Raw genomic sequence first — 14,823 nt, 5'->3', positions numbered from 1 at the left:
AACGTCGCGTCCAAGATTATTGCACTTGGACTGATGCCGATTTATAGTGCTAGCCCACTGAGATACCATGCCGCAGTTTAACATAAATACCTCACTCAGACACAGTATTCTGACTCCGAGCCGACCAGTCCTTGTTTTAGCCCCTTAATGCCGAGCGCCAGACAGGGTAACATCAAGTACCATCTTTAAGGGTCTCTTGGTATGGCGTGGCCGGGGATCGGACGCTCTACCACTAGGCCACGGAGGCGGTCCAAAGTTGAATGAACAAATGGACGAAGTTGAATGAACGCATGGAACTAGTGAATGAACGAAGTTGTATGCACGTTTTGGTGAATTTCAGGGGCGTAGTTGAATGAACGCATGGATGTAGTTCAATGAACGCCTGGGCGAAGTTGCATGAACGCATGGGTGCAGTGAATGAACGCATAGATGCAGTGAATGAACGCATATATGCCGTTGAATGAACGCGTGTGCGTGTGTGTATATATAAATATGTATATTCACTGTAATAGTGTTCAAATCTCAACATGTTTTTACCCGTGGTTACATAAGTAGGTGTCTTATTTTTTATGTACCATAAAAGGCGACTACTCCTGTCGTAAGAGGCGACTAACGGGATCGGGTGGTCAGGCTCGCTGACTTGGTTGATGCATGTCATCGTATCCCAATTGAGTGGATCGATGCTCATGATGTCAATCACTGGATTGTCTTGTCCAGACTCGATTATTTTTCAGACCGCCGTCATATAGCTGTAATATTGCTGAGTGCGGCGTTAAACAACAAACAAACAAATCTAATGTTCATATTTTAATATCATATAGTGTCTTATTTTCATATTATAGTGCTAATCAACTGTACGATATGGATTTCCTTTGGGATAATAAAGTTTGATCTTATCTTATATCTTATCTCTTATCTTATAAGTTGAATGAACGCGTATACGTAGCTGAATGGGTGTGTGAATGAAGACTTGGATCCTCGAATAGATATAGTTGAATGAAGACTTGGATCCTCGAATAGAGACAGCTGAATGAACGCTTGGATCCTCGAATAGAGACAGCTGAATGAACGCTTGGATCCTCGAATAGAGACAGCTGAATGAACGCTTGGATCCTCGAATAGAGACAGTTGAATGAACGCTTGGATCCTCGAATGAATGTAGTTAAATGAACGCTTGGATCCTGCAATGGATGCAAGAACGTAGCTAAATGAACGCTTGGAGTCTCCAATGGATGCAAGAACGTAGTTGAATAAAAGTATGGGCATAGCTGAGTGAACACTGGGGCGTATAGTTGAATGAGCTTTTAAAATAAAAGGCCTGGGTTAAACACCCTCACTCATTTAAATAATGTTTATTTTTGCCGGATAGTAAACCTGCCTATATGCGTCTCAGAGTCGAACCAAAGCGGACCCTCTTCGAAAGACTGTGGAATTATAATCAAGGTGTTTAAATCCACTCCCAGATACACCTTAGCACTCACACATTTTGTCCAGAGCAGTTTTTGTTCAGTAACCGCGAGTCGTGTTTGTATTCATTGACAGAGGTAGATTATTTGCCACCCTCCATTCAAACTACAACAACACGGTTCTTTCAGCGTCTTATTAATCACCTCAACAGGGAAACCACTGTTGAGTTATCGCATGGTCAGTATATATCAGCGCGATTATACTTTCGCCATTTGGGAACGTTCCAAAATTCGAATTAAAGGCTTCTGTTAGGCTTCTGTTAGGCCAACGAGAGAGCGCGTGGCCACTATTTCACGGTCCGGTGACCCGGGGTCAAATTGCTCTTTGTGTTGTATATGAACTTGTCCGCGTGTCGCGTTTGTTTAGCGGAGTTGATCGCCTTCGTTATAAAGTGATGTTGGTGACGTTGAGTGTATGATACGGGAAACAGAAGAATGGCGGAGTGAAGAGATGGGGCAGCTGTACATTGGGTGTGTGTGGGAGTGTGTGTGGATCGGCGGGAAGGTGTCTGGATAGTTAAATCAGTGGTGTGTGTATGTGTGACGGGATGTGTGGTTTGGTGGATAACATGTGGGTAGATGTGGGAGTGGGGGGGGTTGGGGGGTGACACGGCTGGTGTGACGGACAGTGTGTGTGTGTGTGTGTGTGTGTGTGTGTGTGTTAGTGACTGTGTGTGATTGTGTTTGTGTATGACATTGTGTGTGTGTATGTGTGTGTACGTCTCTGTGTCTGAGTGTATATGTGATTGTGTGTGACTGTATGTGTTTGTGTATGTGTGTGTGACTGTGTGTATGTCATTGTGTGTGTGACTGTGTGTGTATGTATCTGTGCTTGTGTGTGACTGTGTGTAAATGATTGTGTGTGACTGTATGTCCCTGTGGTGTGTGTGTGTCACTGTGTGTATGTGTGTATGTCCCTGTGGTATGTGTGTGTGTGTCACTGTGTGTCTCTGTGTGTATGTGACTGTGTGTCGGATTGATGTGTATAGGTGAAGTGAAATAGTGTTAAACGTCGCGTTGAAAATTATTTCACTTAAAACTTGTACTGTGTGTGGCTGTTATAGTCCGAACTGCTTACATTTCTAAGTCATCTGAGATACCATGCCGCAGTTAAACATGAATACCCCACTCGGCCACAGTATACTGACTCCAAGCCCACCAATCCATGTTTTATCACTTAACAATTATCATCTTCTGATGTCTTGTGGTTTGACGCGGCGAGGGGACCGAGGCCCCGACCTTCGACTCACCAGGCAAACGTCCTATCCACTGCACCAAAGAGGGTATTTTGAGGAAGGTGTGCAGGATATATAGCAGAAGGTGTGCAGGATATATAGAGAAAGGTGTGCAGGATATATAGAGGAAGATGTGAAGGATATATAGCAGAACGTGTGCAGGATATATAGAGGAAGGTGTGCAGGATATATAGCAGAACGTGTGCAGGATATATAGAGGAAGGTGTGCAGGATATATAGGTGAATGCGTGCAGGATATATAGAGGAAGGTGTGCAGGATATATTAGTGAAGGATATATAGAGGAAGGTGTGGATGATATATAGAGGAAGGTGTTCAGGATATATAGGTGAATGCGTGCAGGATATATAGAGGAAGGTGGGGTGGATATATAGAGGAAGGTGTGGGGGATATATAGGTGAAGGTGTGGAGGATATATAGGTGACGGCGTGCAGGATATATAGAGGAAGGTGTGCAGGATATATAGATGACGGTGTGAAGGATATATAGGTGACGGCGTGCAGGATATATAGAGGAAGGTGTGCAGGGTATATAGAGGAAGGTGTTCAGGATATATAGGTGAATGCGTGCAGGATATATAGAGGAAGGTGTGCAGGATATATTAGTGAAGGATATATAGAGGAAGGTGTGGATGATATATAGAGGAAGGTGTTCAGGATATATAGGTGAATGCGTGCAGGATATATAGAGGAAGGTGGGGTGGATATATAGAGGAAGGTGTGGGGGATATATAGGTGAAGGTGTGGAGGATATATAGGTGAAGGCATGCAGGATATATAGGTGAAGGCGTGCAGGATATATAGGTGAAGGCGTGCAGGATATATAGGTGAAGGCATGCAGGATATATAGAGGAAGGTGTGCAGTATATATAGAGGAAGATGTGCAGGATATATTGAGGAAGATGTGCGGGATATAAAGGTATAGGTGAAGGTGTGGAGGATATATAGAGGAAGGTGTGCAGGATATATTGAGGAAGATGTGCGGGATATAAAGGTATAGGTGAAGGTGTGGAGGATATATAGGTGAAGGTGTTGCCATATCGAGGAAGGTGTAGAGGGTCCCCCCAGTTAACCGCTATATCATTGAAGAGTGAGGGAATGGTGGTTATGGTGATTCCCGCCAAGGCGACTTGACCCACAAAGGCAGTCTGTCTGCGGCCCTCTGGCGATTTTACCCAAGGCAGAGTTGTCTACCTTATGCTGCACAAAATTAGTCTAAATCCCCTTGTCTCCGAAACACTGAACATTAAGACACTGAACATTTGCTGTTTCTTTTGTAGACGCATGGAGCGGACGGGGGCGTAATTAGAGGAAATTAAAATGTAAGCAATCATATTGCAGGATTATTTTTCTTAAACAATCATAATGCTTATCAAACACAAAGACAATCAGGCCAGTGCAACATATCTAAAACAGATATCACGAAATATCCTGACCACCACGTTGTTTTCATAATACATATTAAGTATTAAACAGTATGATTATTTTGACGAGACCCAGCTATCCACATAAAAATAAATTGTTAATGCAAAAGAATAACCACTCTAGATTATCCACCGAAACAGATTTTTTAAGCACTTGCTTTTTGTGCTACGTGGAAGCTACGCCATTGGCGGACAAGCTACACGATGTATGTTGTTTGTTTCGGACACTGGTCTTTAACTCTATATCTGTCTTCTATTACAGTCTGTTTTTACACATGTCAATGTGACGACCATATCGCATCTATTACCCCGTTTGGGGCGGTCGGGTAGCCTAGTGGTAAAGCGTTCGCTCGTCACGCCGAAGACCCGGGTTCGATTCCCGACATGGGTACAATGTGTGAAGCCCATTTCTGGTGTCCCCTGCCGTGATATTGCTGGAATATTGCTAAAAGCGGTGTAAAATCATACTCACTCACTAATACCCCGTTCACATGCACCACATTTACTAACGTATGTAATTTTACACATGTGTAACTATACATACGTGCGTATATGTAAATTGACTATGCGTTCACATGAAAATCAATTAAGTGTGTAAATAAAGTATGTAAATTGTGTAAGGCACACATATTCGTCAGTCTGTTTACGACTTTCAACACAAAACAGTTTGTTTTCCAATCGAAGTTGAATGTGAAGAGTGTTACTACTACACCGAAAAAATTCGCGTGAAGCAACATGTGTTTGGTTTAATTTGTACACAAAGTTTGGACTCCTTGAAACCAAAAGAAAACACCGTCCGCTCAACTCTGTATATACGAATAAAATTTGTTTGGTGTTGGCAAAAGAACAGATACAATTAGATCATCCTCTTACGTTGACATAAACGTTCACATTGCAACATATACACACAGTGCAAATTTACATTTACATTTGCACCTGCTCCAGACATGATGCAAATTTGCTCCTGGTGTAAATATACACACATGAGTAAACACGCTCACATGACAAGTATACTCACGTATGTATTGCTACACGCGTATGCACATCGTGTACCGTGTTGTGTACCGTGTCGTGTGCTGTATCCTGTACCGTATCATATACCGAATCGCGTACCGTATCGTGTACCGTGTCTTGTGCCGTATCGTGTACTGTATCGTGTACCGTGTTGTGTACCGTTTCCTGTACTGTATCGTGTACCGTGTTGTGTACCGGATCATGTACCATAATGTGTACCGTATCATGTACCATGTTGTGTACCGTATCGTGTACCGTGTTGTGTACCGTACCGTGTGCCGTATCATGTACCGTATCGTGTACCATGCTGTGTACCGTGTCGTGTGCCGTGCTGTGTACCGTTTCATGTACCGTGTTGTGTACCGTGTCGTGTGCCATAACGTGTACCGTATCGTGTACCGTGCTGTGTGCCGTATCTTGTACCGTATCATATACCGCATCGCGTACCGTATCGTGTACCGTGTCGTGTGCCATATCGTGTGCCGTATCGTGTACCGTGTTGCGTACCGTGTTGTGTACCGTATCGTGTACCGTGTTGTGTACCATACCGTGTACCGTGTTGTGTACTGTATCGGGTACCGTGTTGTGTACCGCACCGTATGCCGTATCGTGTACCGTATCGTGTGCCGTATCGCGTACCGAGTTGTGTACCGGATCATGTACCACATTGTGAACCGTGTACCGTACCATGTACCGTACCGTGTACCCTATCGTGTACCATATGTTGTTCCATATCGTGTACCGTACCGTGTACCGTATCATATACCGTATCGTGTACCGTATCGTGTGCCGTATCGTGTACCGCATCGTGTACTGTGCTGTGTACCATATCGTGTACCGCATCGTGTACTGTGCTGTGTACCATATCGTGTACCGTGTTGTGTACCCTACCGTGTACCGTACCTTGTACGGTGTTTTGTACCCTACCGTGTACCGTGTTGTGTGCAGTATCGTGTACCGTGTTGTGTACCGTTTCGTGTACCGTGTTGTGTGCCGTATCGTTTACCATATCGTGTACCGTGTTGTGTACCGTATCGTGTACTGTGTTGTGTGACGTATCGTATACCGTGCTGTGAAGCGTATCGTGTACAGTGTTGTGTACCGTGTTGTGTGCCGTATCGTGTACCGTAGTGTGTACCCCATCGTTTACCGTATTGTGGAGCGTATCGTGTACCGTGTTGTGTACCGTATCGTGTACCGTAGTGTGTACCCCATCGTTTACCGTATTGTGGAGCGCAACGTGTACCGTGTTGAGGAGCGTATCGTGTACCGTGTTGTGTATCGTGTCGTTAACCGTATTGTGGAGCGTATCGTGTACCGTGTTGTGGAGAGTGTCGTGTACCGTGTTGTGTACCGTATCGTTTACCGTGTTGTGTATCGGTTCGTGTACCGTGTTGTGTACTGTGTTGTGGAACGTATCGTGTACAGTGTTGTGGAGCGTATCGTCTACCGTATCGTGTACTGTGTTGTGGAACGTATCGTGTACAGTGTTGTGTACCATATCGTGTACCGTATCGTGTACCGTGATGAGGAGCGTATCGTGTACCGTGTTGTGTACGGTATCGTTTACCGTATTGTGGAGCGTATCGTGTACCGTGTTGTGGAGCCTATCGTGTAACGTATCGTGTACAGTGTTGTGTACCGTATCGTGTACCGTGTTGTGGAGCGTATCGTGCACCGTGTTGTGGAGCGTATCGTGTACCATGTTGTGGAGCGTATCGTGTACCGTGTTCTGGAGCGTATCGTGGACAGTGTTGTGTACTGTATCGTGTACAGTGTTGTGGAGCGTATCGTGTACCATGTTGTGGAGCGTATCGTGTACAGTGTTGTGTACCGTATCGTGTACCATGTTGTGGAGCGTATCGTGTACCGTGTTGTGGAGCGTATCGTGTACCGTGTTGTGGAGCGTATCGTGTACAGTGTTGTGGAGCGTATCGTGTACCATGTTGTGGAGCGTATCGTGTACAGTGTTGTGTACCGTATCGTGTACCATGTTGTGGAGCGTATCGTGTACCGTGTTGTGGAGCGTATCGTGTACAGTGTTGTGTACTGTATCGTGTACAGTGTTGTGGAGCGTATCGTGTACCGTGTTGTGTACCGTATCGTGTACCATGTTGTGGAGCGTATCGTGTACCGTGTTGTGGAGCGTATCGTGTACCATGTTGTGGAGCGTATCGTGTACAGTGTTGTGGAGCGTATCGTGTACCATGTTGTGGAGCGTATCGTGTATCGTGTTGTGGAGCGTATCGTGTATCGTGTTGTGGAGCGTATCGTGTACAGTGTTGTGGAGCGTATCGTGTACCATGTTGTGGAGCGTATCGTGTACCGTGTTGTGTACCGTATCGTGTACCATGTTGTGGAGCGTATCGTGTACCGTGTTGTGGAGCGTATCGTGTACCGTGTTGTGGAGCGTATCGTGTACCGTGTTGTGGGGCGTATCGTCTACAGTGTTGTGGAGCGTATCGTGTACCGTGTCTTGTGCCCTATCGTATACCGTATTGTGTACCGTATCGTGTACCGTATTTTTACCGTATCGTGTACCGTGTTGTGTTACCGTTAGTAATATCGAGTATCTCTGACGACGCTTTCAGACGACGCTGCGTCGCAGCGTAATGACAATGTATAATTGATCAATACCCAGGGATTAACCACACCAGTCATGGCGGCATCAAAGCATCCACAAACCCTCACAACCACGTCAGCAGTGGCCGTTGTTCTCCTCATGGACAAATCAACATTTGAGATAGATTTCCACGTTTCAGTTCTTTCCAAGAGTCTGATGAAATCATGGTCTCGAAAGCATTGTATTAGTGACATTGTATTTCTTCACTTAAAATATTATAACAGTGTTAGGAAATATATGCGCCACAAAATGATCAACTGCAGGGAGCTCTCGAAGCTTGAAATATGTTTTTAATATTAATATTTATTCGTATGATAAATTCAGGAATTCCTGTCAGTGAAAGGAGCACGGTCGTCTAAGGCGCCGCAATTCGCTGTTATGTGCAGTGATGCGCCCCTTGGGCACGCCAGAAACCTATGATTGTGGGTTCGAATCCCGGTTCGCCCCGATTATGTTTCTAGGTTTGTCAGCACCATACCCGTGCTCGTGGGTTTCACCGAAGTGGAAAACGTCTGAGACCTGCATCAGTTCGGTTATTCCTCTCCCATTAAGCTGACACGCCGCGATATAATTGGAAAACTGTTCAAAGCAGCGTTAAACCACGCTCGCTCACTCACTCACTCACGAAACCACACACTCAATCACTCTTGTACTTACGTACTTGTAATCACGATACAGCAGGTATCAGAGATTTCTTGACATATCTCAAAATTAGGTCAAAGCCATATGTAGATAATATGCGACTGCGGCAACATTTTTTCGGGACGATACTATCACGTGACTGTCTCCCTATAAACAAGGGGACACGGGTAAGTAGATAAGTTGTGAGGAGTTGCCTCCCTTAGCCATGCTAAGATCCGCTGATCATGGTGCGAATCCCAGAAACACTTCGATTATGACCATAGTCTGCCAACGTCACACGATCTTGTCTCCCTCAAAAATGTGACACGCGGTGGTATAGCTGAAGCCAAGTCGTCTCAAGCGATGCAGTCCGCTGTTCAGAGTTGCGTCCCTTAGGCGTATCAGGAACAAATGATCGTGGGTTCGAATCCCAGTTCGCCCTGGTTTGTCAGCACCATACCCCGGTTCGTGTTTTTCACCAAAGTAGTTAACAGCTGAGACAAGGGCCCACTTCTACAAAGCGATCTTAGCGCTAAGATGATCGTAACTCACATACTTTAACATAGGCTTACAATAGTTATAGTTCTAAGATCGCTTTGTGCAAGTGGGCCCTGCATCACTTCGGGGTTTCTTCTCACACGCCGTGATATAACTGAAATATTGAATTGGTCTTCATCAGCAACCCATGCTTGTCGTAAGAAGACGACTAACGGGATCGGGTGGTCTGGCTCGCTGACTTGATTGATGCATGTCATCGTATCCCAATTGCGTAGATTGGTGCTCATGATGTCAATCACAGGATTGTCTGGTCCAGAATGGATTATTTACAGATCGCCGCCACACAGCTGGAACATTGCAGAGGCGTTTAAACAAACAAACAAACAAAACTGTCCAACGCTTCCAGTACCCCAGTACTCACCTTACGTGATTTGACCGAACGGAGGGATAAGGGTCCTGCTCATACTCCGACTGAAAAGGTTGCATAAGTAAACGCTGCTTCCTGCAATATTAGCAAGTTTAAAAACAATTTACCCTCCTATTTGTTCTTTGAAAATTACAAATTTCTCCACTGTTATATTTAGGCAGCACACACTTTCGGGAGATAATTGTAAGTATGAGCATCAGTACACCCCGTAAGTATGAGCATCAGTACATTCCGTAAGTATGAGCATCAGTACATTCCGTAAGTATGAGCATCAGTACACCCCGTAAGTATGAGCATCAGTACACCCCGTAAGTATGAGCATCAGTACACCATGTAAGTATGAGCATCAGTACACTCCGTAAGTATGAGCATCAGTACATTCCGTAAGTATGAGCATCAGTTCACTCCGTAAGTATGAGCATCAGTACACGCCGTAAGTATGAGCATCAGTTCACTCCGTAAGTATGAGCATCAGTACACGTTGAAGTATGAGCATCAGTACACGCCGTAAGTATGAGCATCAGTACACTCCGTAAGTATGGTCATCAGTACACTTCGTTAGTATGAGCATCAGAACACTCCGTAAGTATGAGCATCGGTACACCCTGTAAGTATGAGCATCAGTACACGCCGTAAGTATAATCATCAGTACACTCCGTAAGTATTAGCATCAGTTCACTCCGTAAGTATGAGCATCAAAACACTCCGTAAGTATGAGCATCAGTACACGGCGTAAGTATGAGCATCAGTACACGCCGTAAGTATGAGCATCAGTACACGCCGTAAGTATGAGCATTAGAACACCCCGTAAGTATGAGCATCAGTACACTCCGTAAGTATGAGCATCAGTACACGCCGTAAGTATGAGCATCAGTACACTCCGTAAGTATGAGCATCTGTAAGCGCCGTAAGTATGAGCATCTGTACACTCCGTAAGTATGAGCATCAGTACACTCCGTGAGTATGAGCATCAGAACACTCCGTAAGTATGAGCATCTGTGAGCGCCGTAAGTATGAGCATCTGTACACTCCGTAAGTATGAGCATCAGTACAATCCGTAAGTATGAGCATCTGTAAGCGCCGTAAGTATGAGCATCTGTACACTCCGTAAGTATGAGCATCGGTACACCCTGTAAGTATGAGCATCAGTACACGCCGTAAGTATGAGCATCAGTTCACTCCGTAAGTATGAGCATCAAAACACTCCGTAAGTATGAGCATCAGTACACCCTGTAAGTATGAGCATCAGTACACGCCGTAAGTATGAGCATCAGTACACTCCGTAAGTATGAGCATCAGTACACTCCGTAAGTATGAGCATCAGTACACCCTGTAAGTATGAGCATCAGTACACGCCGTAAGTATGAGCATCAGTACACGCCGTAAGTATGAGCATCAGTACACTCCGTAAGTATGAGCATCAGTACACGCCGTAAGTATGAGCATCAGTACACGCCGTAAGTATGAGCATCAGTACACGGCGTAAGTATGAGCATCAGTACACGCCGTAAGTATGAGCATCAGTACACGCCGTAAGTATGAGCATCAGTACACTCCGTAAGTATTAGCATCAGTTCACTCCGTAAGTATGAGCATCAAAACACCCTGTAAGTATGAGCATCAGTACATGCCGTAAGTATGAGCATCAGTACACTCCGTAAGTATTAGCATCAGTTCACTCCGTAAGTATGAGCATCAGTACACGCCGTAAGTATGAGCATCAGTACACGCCGTTAGTATGAGCATCAGTTCACTCCGTAAGTATGAGCATCAGTACACCATGTAAGTATGAGCATCAGTACACGCCGTAAGTATGAGCATCAGTACATGCCGTAAGTATGAGCATCAGTACACGCCGTAAGTATGAGCATCAGTACACGCCGTAAGTATGAGCATCAGTACACGGCGTAAGTATGAGCATCAGTACACGCCGTAAGTATGAGCATCAGTACACGCCGTAAGTATGAGCATCAGTACACTCCGTAAGTATTAGCATCAGTTCACTCCGTAAGTATGAGCATCAAAACACTCTGTAAGTATGAGCATCAGTACACCCTGTAAGTGTGAGCATCAGTACACGCCGTAAGTATGAGCATCAGTACACGCCGTAAGTATGAGCATCAGTACACTCCGTAAGTATTAGCATCAGTTCACTCCGTAAGTATGAGCATCAAAACACTCTGTAAGTATGAGCATCAGTACACTCCGTAAGTATGAGCATCAGTTCACTCCGTAAGTATGAGCATCAAAACACTCCGTAAGTATGAGCATCAGAACACTCCGTAAGTATGAGCATCAATACCAAGACAGCGAGACTGACACCTGATCCCGTTAGTCCCCTCCTACCACAAGCATAGACCTATTCTACCCCGAATCTTCACGGGTCTATAGCGGTTGTGAGGTCGAGACGTACCGTTACAGGTATTATTGTGAACTCGGTATATGTAAGCCGTTATAGCTGTTGGGAGCTCGCCACGTACCGTTATTACTGTTGTGAGTTCGACACGTATCGTTATTACTGTTGTGAGTTCGACACGTACCGTTATTACTGTTGTGAGTTCGACACGTACCGTTATAGCTGTTGGGAGCTCGACACGTACCGTTATTACTGTTGTGAGTTCGTGACGTGCGGTTATAGCGGTTGTAAGGTCGAGACGTACCGTTATAGATGTTGTGAGGTCATCATGTACCGTTATAGCGGTTGTAAGGTCGACACGTACCGTTATTGCTGTTGTGAACTCGACACGTACCTTTATAGATGTTGTTAGGTCACCATGTACCGTTATAGCTGTTGTGAGTTCGTGACGTGCGGTTATAGCGGTTGTAAGGTCGAGACGTACCGTTATAGCTGTTGTGAACTCGCAACGTACCGTTATTGCTGTTGTGAGATCGCCACGTATCGTTATAGCGGCTGTGAGCTCTCCGCGTGCGGTTATAGCTGTTGTGAGCTCGACGCGTACCTTTATAGCGGTTGTGACGTCGCCAGGTGCCGTTTTAGCGGTTGTGAGCTCTCCACGTGCAGTTATAGCTGTTGTGAGCTCGACGCGTACCTTTATAGCGGTTGTGACGTCGCCAGGGAACCGTTATAGCTGTTGTGAGCTCTCCGCGTACCGCTATAGCTGTTGAAAGCTCGCCGCGTACCGTTATAGCTGTTGGGAGGTCGCCAGGTACCGTTATAGCTGTTGTGAGCTCGACACCTGCCGTTTTAGCGATTGAATAATTTATAAAAACAAACCCCGAAACAATCAGTTTATGTTTCATGCAGAATAAAAAAAAATCTTATTTGTGAAGAAAGCATCCTTTATTACGGAATATTACACACACGTGCACGCAAGCACACACGCACGCGTACACACACACGTGCACGCACATACGCGTGGAACATACAATTGTTTAAGCTGTGTTCCGCTTCACGATTACGTTTTTGACTGGAGATTTTATTGTACAAATTGCAAGATTTTCAGATTATTTCTATTCTTTTATAAAATAATTCAGCTGAGAAGAGTTTTGGATAACTGAATACAAAATGTACTTTGGGTTATCAGATAAAACATCATGAATACTCTCAATGTCCTCGTTAACCTCGCTGACTTGGTTGATGCATGTCATCGATCCCAAATGCGTGGATCAGTGCTCATGATATCAATCACTGGATTGTCTGGTCCAGACACGATTATTTACAGACCGCCGTCATACAGCTGGAATATTGCTGAGTGCAGCGTAAACAACAAACCAACCAACTACTACTACTACTACTACTATATACGAGCGGTACGGTGGGGTTGCCTAGTGGTTAAAGCGTTGGCTCGTCACGTTCGATTCCCCACATGGGTACAATGTGTGAAGCCCATTTTCCGGTGTCCCCCGCCGTGATATTGCTGCTGTTGTGAATTTGGCTCGTATATAGTGAGTGAGTGAGTATTGCCTTACGCCGCTTTTAGCAATATTTCAGCATTGAGAGTATTCATGATGGTTTTTTTTCTGATAACCAAAAGTACATTTTGTATTCAATAATCCAAAACCCTTCTCAGCTGAATTATTTTATAAAAGGATAGAAATAATCTGGAAATCTTGCAATTACAATAAAATATCCAGTCACAATCTGATAACCCAAAGTACATTTTGTAGTCAATAATCCAAAACCCTTCTCAGCTGAATTATTTTATAAAAGAATAGAAATAATATGAAAATCTTGCAATGACAATGAAATATCCAGTCACAATCGTAAGCGAAAAGCGGAACACAGCTGAACAAATATATGTCCCACGCGTATGTGCGTACACGTGTGTGTGTGCGCGTGCGTGCGTACGTAATATTCCGTAATAAAGGATGCTTTCTTCACAAATACGAAAAAACATTTTTTTGCATGAAACATAAACTGATTATTTCGGGATTTCTTTTTTTTTAAATATTATTTTTCAGAATTTATTTAAGGAGCTCGATTGAGTTCCAATTTGCATATCCGTGTCCTCCAGTTTAATTATAAAACGAGAACTGTATACAACTAGTTGGCCATAAGTAATTATATGTAAATATGCGTCCTACTTTTTGGGTATGTATTTTTATATACATCAAGTTCACATGTCATTCCAGCTAAAAGCTAATTAAGGGATATTATCATGAACTGGAGCTATTTTGAAACTACGGATATATTCCTTCAAAAACATAAATGCATTTGATATTTATATTTCTAGACTAACGGAATTTATCCAAGCGTGATTCATTAAAGATTGACCTGACCTCCCCATTTGTATATTCTTATTGGATACATATCAGAATCAATGCATGGATTATGTTTCATTTCTTCAACTAAGGTATAAATTTGATGTCATTATTAATAGTTAGAGGTAAGTCACTGTACATGTAGGCAAAATCATGGTCCAAACATCGTTTAGTTTATTATCCTGTTAGTTATACGCTACTGCAACATGTACAATTTTAATAATAAAAACATCTACTTGAAACAAACATATTTCGACAAATGCACACACGTCTACACTAAATCAGTAAAACTTTAAAAACCCTTTACTTTGTTAAAAATTAAATAAATATATATTCAATATCCTTTCCCTTACATAATAATTCCTCATTATTTATGAAATATTACAAATACAAAAGGTGGGCAATTAAATTATTTTGGAACGCTTACTATCATTTAAAAAAAGTTGTTGATATCATAGAATAAATTAAATTTATATAATAGCTTTCATAACAAATTCACCGCCTCGTTTAATTATTTTACTGACAATTTTCTATTAGTACGGACAGTACCAGTGCCGCTGTCTCCCCGAAGCCTTGACGCGAAAGGTTTGAGAGTATTTTTATTGCCTTCCCATAATTCTTAATCGTAGCGTTTCGGAATATTCCGTTATGTGAGGTTATGGTTCCGAAAATGAGCTCAAGGTGCAACGTGACCCAGTTTGACCAATGAGATTGGCCGATTTCTGAATAATTAATTTCCGGTAAAGCTATCCCTGTTCGGGAATGTTCGGCGTGT

The sequence above is a fragment of the Haliotis rufescens genome, unplaced genomic scaffold (genome assembly GCF_023055435.1).
Source record: "Haliotis rufescens isolate VD_foot unplaced genomic scaffold, xgHalRufe1.0.p SCAF_7, whole genome shotgun sequence".
NCBI classification, from domain to species: Eukaryota; Metazoa; Mollusca; class Gastropoda; order Lepetellida; family Haliotidae; genus Haliotis; species Haliotis rufescens.
This window is presented reverse-complemented; position numbering follows the sequence as displayed.